This window comes from Sapajus apella, unplaced genomic scaffold (assembly GCF_009761245.1).
Source record: "Sapajus apella isolate SASKATOON/1434 unplaced genomic scaffold, GSC_monkey_1.0 scaffold126, whole genome shotgun sequence".
In the NCBI taxonomy this organism is placed as follows: Eukaryota; Metazoa; Chordata; class Mammalia; order Primates; family Cebidae; genus Sapajus; species Sapajus apella.
The window spans coordinates 3,828,860-3,838,832 of record NW_022437066.1 but is presented as its reverse complement, the minus strand read 5'-3'; the positions used below and the strand labels follow the sequence as shown (position 1 = coordinate 3,838,832).

The window sequence follows — 9,973 nt, the reverse complement described above, 5'->3', positions numbered from 1 at the left end:
ACTCAGGAGGCTGATGTTGGGAGGACCACTCGAGCCCAGGTGCTCCAGGCTGCGGTGAGCTATGACTGTGCTGCTGTACTCCAGCCTCGGCGTCAGAGTGAGACCCAATGTCTAAATCAAAAAGGAGCTGGACGCAGTCGCTCACATCTGTAATCCCAGCACTTTGGGAGGCCGAGGCGAGTGTATCACTCACCTGAGGTCAGGAGTTCGAGACCAGCCTGACCAACATGATATTTAAATTTTATTTTAAAAATTTTAATTTAAATAAATAAATAAATAAATAAAATTAAAAAGGAAAGACGGTACAAATTGCTTTGTTACAATAAAACTAAAACTGTACACACACAGACAATGGCCAACTAGTCTGTGAAAAGGCGGCCAACGTCGCGAATGATGAGAGAAATGCAAACACCATGGTCTGAATGTTTGTGTTTCCCCAAAATTCATATGTTGAAACCCAACCTCTAAGACAATGGTATTAGGAAGTACGGCCAGGCTGGGTGCGGTGGCTTACACCTTTAATCCGAGCATTTTGGGAGGCCGAGGTGGGCGGATCACCTAAGGTCAGGAGTTCGAGACCAGCCTGGCCAAGATGGTGAAACCCTGTCTCTACTAAAAATGCAAAAATTAGTCAGGCGTGGTGGTGGGTGCCTGTAATCACAGCTATTCAGGAGGCTGAGACAGAGAATTGCCTGAACCTGGGAGGCGGAGGTTGCAGTGACCCGAGATCGCGCCATTTCACTCTAGCCTGGCGACAGAGTGAGACTCCATCTTAAAAAAAGGGCGAGGCGGCCAAGTTGCAGATGCAGAGATGCAGATCTTTGTGAAGACCCTCACGGGTAAGACCATCACCCTTGAGGTCGAGCCCAGTGACACCATTGAGAATGTTAAAGCCAAAATTCAAGACAAGGAGGGTATCCCACCTGACCAGCAGCGTCTGATATTTGCCGGCCAACAGCTGGAGGATGGCCGCACGCTCTCAGACTACAGCATCCAGAAAGAGTCCACCCTGCACCTGGTGCTGCGCCTGCGAGGTGACATTATTGAGCCTTCCCTCCGCCAGCTTGCCCAGAAATACAACTTCGACAAGATGATCTGCCGCAAGTGCTATGCTCGTCTGCACCCCCGTGCTGTCAACTGCCACAAGAAGCAGAGTGGCCACACCAACAACCCACGCGCAAGAAGAAGGTCAAATAAGCCTCTTCCTTCCTGGAAGGGCAGCCTCCTGCCCAGGCCTCATGACCCTGGAGTCTCAATAAAGTGTCCCTTTGGTTGACTGGAAAAAAAAAAAAAAAAGCCAGGCACAGTGGCGCTCAGCTCTGTAATCCCAGCACTTTGGGAGTCTGAGGTGGGTGGATCACAAGGTCAAGAGTTCGAGACCAGCCTGACCAATATAGTGAAACTCTGTCTCTACTAAAAATACAAAAATTAGCTGGATGTGATGCCACACGCCTGTAATCCCAGCTACTCAGGAGGCTGAGGCCGGACAATCACTTGAACTTGGGAGATGGAGGTTGTGGTGAGCCAAGAGTGTGCCATTGCACTTCAGCCTGGGCGACAGAATGAGACTCTGTCTCAAAAAAGAAGAAGAAAAAGAAGTAGGGACTTTGGGGGTGATCCGGTCATAAAGACTCTGCCCTCTTAAAGGGGATTAACGCCCTTGAATTGTAAGAGAGGCCTGAGAGAGCTTGTTCACCCCTTCCACCATGTGAGAGCACACAGAGGTGCCAACTGAGGAACAGACCCTTAGCAGATACTGAGTTCGCTGCTGCCTTGATCTTGGACTGCCCAGCCTCCAAAGCTGTAAGAATAAGTTTCTGTTGTTTATAAACTACCCAGGCTAAGATATTTATAATAGCAGTCCAAACAGACCATGACAGCAAATGAAAACCACAGTGAGATATCACTTCACACATGTTAGGACGGCTGTTATCCAAAGTTAAGAGATAAATACGAGCAGCGGTGTGGTGAAGGTGCACTCTACACTGTAGATGGGTGTGTAAATTGGCACCGTCATTGTGGAAAATAGTATAACGGTCCTTCAGAAACCTAAAAGTAGAACCACCATACGATCCAGCAACCTCTCTTCTGGGAATATAGCCAAAGAAAATGAAATATAAGCACTTCATAGAGATTCCTGCATGCCCATGTTCACTGCGGCACTATTCATAATAGCCAAGGTGTGGAGTCGACCAAAGTGTCCACTGACAGAAAAGGAAATTGTAGTCTATACACACAGTGGAATATTTCCAGCCTTTAAAAAGGAGATCCTGGCCGGGCATGGTGGCTCACTCCTGTAATCCCAGCACTTTGGGAGGACAAAGTGGGCAGATCTCCTAAGGTCAGGAATTCAAGACCAGCCTGGCCAACATGGTGAAACCATGTCTCTACTAAAAATTTTAAAAATTAGCTGGGTGTGGTGGTGGGTGCCTGTAATCCCAGCTACTCAGGAGGCTGAGGCAGGAGAATCACTTGAATCCTGGAAGCGGAGGCTGCAGTGAGCTGAGATTGCACCATTGTGCTCCAGCCTGGGCAACAAGAGCAAACCTCTGACTCAAAAAAAAAGGAAATCCTCCTTATTGTGATAACATGGATGAAACTGAAGGCGTTTTGCTAAGTGAAATAAGCCAAACATAGAAGGAAAAGTACTACATGATCTTATATATATAAGAATTGTTTTTGAGATGGAGTCTTGCTGTGTTGCCCAGGCTGGGGTGCAGTGGCACAGTCTCGGCTCACGGCAACCTCTGCCTCCCGGGTTCAAGTGATTCTCCTGCCTCAGCCTCCCGAGTAGCTGGGATTACAGATGCCCACCGCTACGCCTGGCTAATTTTTGTATTTTTAGTGGAGACGGAGTTTCACCATGTCAGCCAGGCTGATCTAGAACTCCTGATCTCAAGTGACCTGCCTGCCTTGGCTTCCAAAAGTGCTGGGATTATAGGCATAAGCCACAGTGCCCAGCCAAAATTTTTTTTATTTCTTTTTTTTTTTCTTTTAACTACTCTGCACTTATTGGTAAAATATTTCAAAATATTTTTTAAAAGTGTCAAACATATAGAAACAGAACAGTGGTTACAGGGGTTTGCAGGTGGGAGAGATTGAGATGGAGTCCAAAGGGTACGTAGGATGAATACACCTAAAGATCCAACGTACGGGCCGGGCACGGCAGCTCATGCCTGTAATCCCAGCATTTTCGGAGGATAAGGCGGTTGGATCACCTAAGGTCAAGAGTTCGGCCGGGCGCGGTGGCTCAAGCCTGTAATCCCAGCACTTTGGGAGGCCGAGGCGGGTGGATCACGAGGTCAAGAGGTCGAGACCATGCTGGTCAACATGGTGAAACCCCGTCTCTACTAAAAGTACAAAAAAAATCAGCTGGGCATGGTGGCGCGTGCCTGTAATCCCAGCTACTCAGGAGGCTGAGGCAGGAGAACTGCCTGAACCCAGGAGGCGGAGGTTGCGGTGAGCCGAGATCACGCCATTGCACTCCAACCTGAGTAACAAGAGCGAGACTCTGTCTCCAAAAAAAAAAAAAAAGAGTTCAAGGCCAGCTTAGCCAAGATGGTGAAACCCTGTCTCTACTAAAAATACAAAAATTAGTCGGGCCTGGTGGCAGGTGCCTGTAATCCCAGCTACTGGGGAAACTGAGGCAGGGGAATTGCTTGAACCCGGAAGGCGGAGGTTGCACTGAGCAGAGATCAAGCCATTGCACTCCAGCCTGTGCAACAGAGCAAGACTCTGTTTTGTTTCTTTTTTTAAATAAAGACAGGGTTTCACCATGTTGGTCAGGCTGGTCTTGAACCTCCGACCTCAGGTGATCTGCCTGCCTTGGCTTCCAAAGTGCCAGAGCAAGACTCTGTCTAAAAACAAACAAACAAACAAAATATATATATATATATATATATAATGTGTGGTGTGAGGACTATGGTCATCAGTAATACTGTATTATATACTGAAAATTTACCGACAGTCGATTTTAGGGACTCTCAACACACACACTATGTGAGATGATGGACATGCTCATTAGTTTGTCGTATCATTTCCCAACATCACATTGCACGTTATTATTATTACTAAAAACGAGGTCTCACTTTGTTACGAAGACTGGAGTGCAGTGGTGCAATCACAGCTCACTGCAGCCTCCAACTCCTGCGCTCAAGCAATCCTCCTGCCTCAGCTTCCCAAAGCTCTGGGATTACAGATGCGAGTCCCTCTGCCCAGCCTGCACTTTAAATAATCTATATTTAAGTATGAATTATGGCCAGGTGCTGTGGCTCATGCCTGTAATCCCAGCACTTTGGGAGGACATGGTGGGTAGATCACTTGAGGTCAAGAGTTCGAGACCAGCCTGGCCAACCTGGCGAAAACCCCGTCTCTACTAAACATACAAAATTAGTCAGGCATGGTGGCACACGCCTATAATCTTAGCTTTTCGGGAGGCTGAGGCAGGAGAATCACTTGAACCTGGGAGGCGGAGGTTACGGTGAGCTGAGATCATGCCATTGCACTCCAGCCTGGGTGACAAGAGCAAAACTCTGTCTCAAAAACAAACAAACAAACAAAAAAACAACCATTAAGTAGAACATTAGGTATAAATTAAATAGCATGTATTTATAATAAAAAAAGAAACTGACATGGGTATATTGCTATTTTTTTCTAGACAGGGTCTCACTCAGTTACCCAGGCTGGCATGCAGTGGTGGCAATCAAAGCTCACTGCAGCCTTGAACTCCTGGCCCCAAGCAATCCTCCTGTCTCAGCTTCCAAAGTACTGAGATTACAGGAGTGCACCACCACACCGGCCAGTACATTGCTGTTAATTAAACTCGGGTTACACTTGGATTTCACCAGTCCGCCTGTCAATGCCTTTTTCTGTTCAGAATCCAACCCAGGGCACTGCTTTGCCTGAGGTATGAGTTCCCTCCCATCTCTGACAGTTTATCAATCTTTTCTTGCTGTTTATGACCGAGACAGGTTTGAGAAGCGCTCGTGAGGTGTTCTGCAGAATGCCCCCTACCCTGTCTCGGGCTGTCTGAGGTTTGCTCCTGATCAGTCTGGAGAGAAGACCGTGAAGCCACGTGCCCTCTGCTCACTTCATCACGGCAGGGACCCACGCAGCCCACGAGACTTCACGACCCGGGGTCACACCTGCCAGGCACCTGCACCGTGACGTTGCTGTTGCCCCACTCCATGCTCTGTTCTTCAGGAGAGAGGAGAGGCACTAGGCACATTTCACTCTCACGGGGCAAAGGTTTTAGCTCCACCTCCTGGAGGGGGACAGTACTACATGTCACCAGGGATTCTTCTTTTTTTTTTTTTGAGACGGAGTTTCACTCATGTTACCCAGGCTGGAGTGCAATGGCGCGATCTCGGCTCACCGCAACCTCCGCCCCCTGGGTTCAGGCAATTCTCCTGCCTCAGCCTCCTTAGTAGCTGGGATTACAGGCACGCATCACCATGCCCAGCTAATTTTTTGTATTTTTAGTAGAGACGGGGTTTCACCATGTTGACCAGGATGGTCTCGATCTCTTGACCTCGTGATCCACCCGCCTCAGCCTCCCAAAGTGCTGGGATTACAGGCTTGAGCCACCGCGCCCGGCGGATTCTTCTATTCTTCCCTAAGGAAGATCTGTCTGTCCTTCACCATTTATTCAATCACTATGAACTGAGGTATGTTTACATCACATTTTGGGGCATAATCCAATGCTACGTAATTTATTTTGTTCTAATGGTCCCAGGTTTGGCCACTGGGTGCTTTTTCCAGGTTGGCCCCATGTCCCTGTGACCTGACCCATTCTCTTGTTTCTTGAGCAATTCTCAACTTTCCGCCATTACTTAATGCTCCAGTCTTGCAACAAAAGATGTCACTCCGACCGGGTGGAGGGGCTCACACCTATAATCTCAGCACTTTGGGAGGCAGAGGCGGACGGATCACTTGAGGTCAGGAGTTCAAGACTACCTTGGTCAGCATGGTGAAACCCTATGTCTACTAAAAATACAAAGAATCAGACGGGCGTGGTGGCTCACACCTGTAATCCCAGCACTTTGGGAGGCTAAGGCGGGCGGATGACCTGAGGTCGGGAGTTCGACACCAGCCTGACCAACATGGAGAAACCTTGTCTCTATGAAAAATACAAACTTAGCAGGGCGTGGTTGCACATGCCTGTAATCCCAGCTACTTGGGAGGCTGAGGTAGAGAATTGCTTGAATCAGGGAGGTGGAGGTTGCAGTGAGCCGAGATCGCGCCATCGCACTCCAACATGGGTGACAAGGGCAAAACTCCGTCTCACAAAAAAAAAAAAAGATTTAGCCCGGTGTTGGAGCACATGCCTGTAATCCCAGCTACTCAGGAAGCTGGGGCATAAGAATCGCTGGAACCCAGAAGGTGGAGGTTGCAGTGAGCTGAGATTGTGCCAGGGCACTCCACTCCAGCCCGAGAGACAGAGCGAGACTCTGTCTAAACAACAGCAACAAAAGACGTCCCTCCTACTCCCCAGCTGATTCATTTCATCTTCTGGCAAGTCTTTGTTAAGCCCCTGCTGCGTGCCCGCTGCGGTAACACACCGGGAACATAGTCGGTGTGCATAAAGCATTCGCCCATCCATCTCTTCAAACAAGCCTTGTTCTCTTCGCAGAATTGTACCAGGCTTGGGGGATTCTGCAGAACCTGGCAGACGAGACCCCTGCCCTCGAAGAGCATGCACCGAATGGTGCAAAGAGACCTAAAGTCACAGCGACAGCAGCAGCTGTGTACCGTGAGCCCTGCTGAGACCACCAAGGGGCCAGCGGGGAGGGCTTGGTGTCCTCTGTGGCAGGCAGAAGTGCTAAACTTGGGTTCTACCCTAAATCTTTGGAGCGAGCTGCTGCTGCAATCCTCCCAGTGACTGCGTGACTCTAGACAAGGCACCTTTCCAGAACTTTGTCTCATTTCACGGGGGCCAGAATGAGACCAAGCCATCTATTTCCACATCACATGGAAGGAGAAACAGAGGCTGTGTTCAGGACCCCAGAGCCCGGGGCCCGAGGCTAAGACCCTCTGCCCCGGCCTGGAAGTCAGAGAGGACAGCATCCCAGATGCAGGCAGCAGCACTGACCAGGGGTTCACAGCAAGGCGCGTCCCTCCCACTAGACACACTTCATCCCAAACTTGATTCTGGCTCGTGTTTAAAGGGGTGGTCAGCAGCGCCCACCTTGCAGTTTGACTTAAAGATGAAGTAGGAGTAGGCCTGGAGTGGGGGCATCCCAGGCTCTGATACACAGTAGGTGCCCAGTGGGTGTGCTCTGGCCTGGTGACGTCCCTGGACACTGAGGTGGAGGGACCCTGCACACCAGTCCGTCATAGGGAATTGCCCAGGTACAGGATGGCAAAGCTGGCAGAAAGATGTACCAGCCTCCATGCCTACCCGGCTTCTCTCGGTCACAGGCACCGCCCATCTCCAGCGCCTGAGCGGGCAGCAGGGACGGGCCCGCAAAGCCATACGAGAGGGAGGCTGGTGATGTGTGCAAGGTGGGCAGGCAGCCAGGCCTCGGTGCCCGTGGAGGGAAGGCACACAGGAGTCTGGGATCAGCATCGAGTAAGACGCTGACACCTGGAAATGAGGGGAAGATGGCGGAGCTTCAGGCCTTAGGAGCGCTGCCTCCCTCTTCACTGAGCCGGGGAGATGGGAAAGGCGGGAAGAGGGAGGAACGTATGCACTTCCTCATGATGAGGCAAGGGGGCTGTGGGTGGGCCTCAGGACCTACAGGAACCCTGACCATCTGGCTTGGTTGGTAGCCGCACATACACAGGGTTAGTGCATACCACAAATGCACACAGGGGCGGGCCGAGTTGCAGAGGGTGCGTTTCCTCCCTCCTGACCTGGAGTTGCAGCCAGGGCTCACATCCCTCAGTCCCCGGACTCCCGTCCCCCTGGGTTTCTTTCCCTCTGGTGTTTGTTGCTACTTACAGAATCTCTAGGATGAAAGGGCTGAAGGTGGGACCAAGCATCTGGTGAGCAACATGTCACTGGCTCTACCCCTTCCGCTTCTGATGAGGGGTGCCCTGGGTAGGGAGGGGGTGACCCTAGATCTGCTGTCACCTGTGGGCTGTTCCATGCATGAGGGCAAAGAACGAGTTGGTCCCACTGCTCAGGTTTCTCCCTGCCACCTGCCACAGGGCACGGTGCAAAGCAATCCCTTGAGTAGCGCTGTTGGATACACGATGACACCACAGCCTGGGTCTGCATCTTGGAGAGAAGGTTTTGAAATGTGCTAGAACCAACAGTTCTCTGAGACTGGAAAGCCCCTGACCATCAGCAGTTGTTCTGGTATTGTTCATCTTCTCAGCTTCCTTTGGCCCTGCCAGGCAACTGAGTGGAAGGGAGCAGTGGAGACACCTTGAGTCCACCCAGATGGGCTGGACTTGGATTCCAGCTCAGCACCATAGCTTTCTGTCCCTCAGCTTCCTCTTCTTTCAAATGGTGATGATACCTTGTTGGAGGATTAAACAAGATCATGTGGGCAAAATGTTACCACGGCATCTATGTATATTACAGCCATCATTGAATCTGGGATCAGTCTCACCCAGACTGCATACTGGCCACCTAATGTCCTGTTGATCCATCCATCCATCCATCCACCACCATCCGTCCAGCATCCATCCATCCACCACCATTCATCCATCCACTACCATCCATTCATCCATCCAGCCAGCATCCATCCATCCATCCATACAGCATCCATCCATTCATAAGCATCCATCCATCCACTACCATCCATTCATCCATCCATCCATCCAGCCATCCAGCATCCAGCCAGCCAGCCAGCATCCATCCATCCATACAGCATCCATCCATCCATACAGCATCCATCCATCCATCCACCACTATACATCCATCTACCCATCCACTACCACCATCCATCCATCCATCCATCCACCCATCCAACAACCATCCTTCTATCCAGCATCCATACATCCATCCAGCATCTGTCCAACCGCCATCCATCCATTCATTCAGAATCCATCCATTCAGCATCCACCCATCCATCCGCCACCATCCATCCATCCAACCATCCATCCATCTATCCAACCATCCATACATCCATCCAGCATCCATCCATCCACCATCCATCCATCCATCCACCACCATCCATCCATCCATCCACCCACCACCATCCATCCAGCATTCATCCATTCATCCATCCAGCATCCATCCATCTATCCAGCATCCATCCATCCATCCAGCGTAAAAAGTGAGCCGAGATCATGCCACTGCACTCCAACCTCGACTACAAGAGCAAAATTCCATCTCAAGGAAGGAGAGAGAGAGAGAGAGAGAGGGAGAGAGGGAGAGAGGGAGAGAGAGGGAGTGGGAGAGAGAGGGAGTGGGAGGGAGTGGGGGAGAGGGGGGGAGAGAGAGAGAGAGACAAAAGACAAATAATTAAGCAACATCTTTTAAAAGAACTAAGTTAGGGCCACAGCAGTGGCTCATGCCTGTAATCCCAGCATTTTGGGAGGCCAAGGTGGGTGGATCACCTGAGGTTGGGGGTTCAAGACCACCCTGACCAAAATGGAGGAACCCTGTCTCTACTTAAAAAACAAAATTAGCCGGTTATGGTGGTGCATGCCTGTAATCCCAGCTACTCGGGAGGCTGAGGCAGGAGAATTGCTTGAACCCGGGAAGTGGAGGTTGTGGTGAGCTGAGACTGTGCCATTGCACATCAGCCTGGGCAACAAGAGCGAAACTTCATCTCAAAAAAAAAAAAATTAAAGAACCAATTTTTGGCTGGACTTGGTGGCTCATGTCCATAATACCAGCACTTTGGGAGCCTGAGGCAGGTGTTTCACTTGGGCCCAGGAGTTCAAGACCAGCCTGGGCAACATTGTGAAACCCCATGTCTACAAAAACAAACAAACAAACAAACAAACAAACAAAAAAACTTAGCCAGGTGTGGTGGCAATTGCCTGTAGCTCCAGCTACTCAGGAGGCTGATATGGG

At 50.4% G+C, this 9,973-nt stretch overlaps 1 pseudogene across 1 annotated transcript; it reads left to right on the top strand.

Moving 5' to 3' along the window:
* Window positions 1-787: 787 nt before the first annotated feature.
* LOC116539165 lies at window positions 788-1,296 on the top strand (annotated as a pseudogene). Its single transcript, XR_004263936.1, has one exon. The product of XR_004263936.1 is annotated as a ubiquitin-60S ribosomal protein L40 pseudogene (transcript).
* Window positions 1,297-9,973: the final 8,677 nt, after the last annotated feature.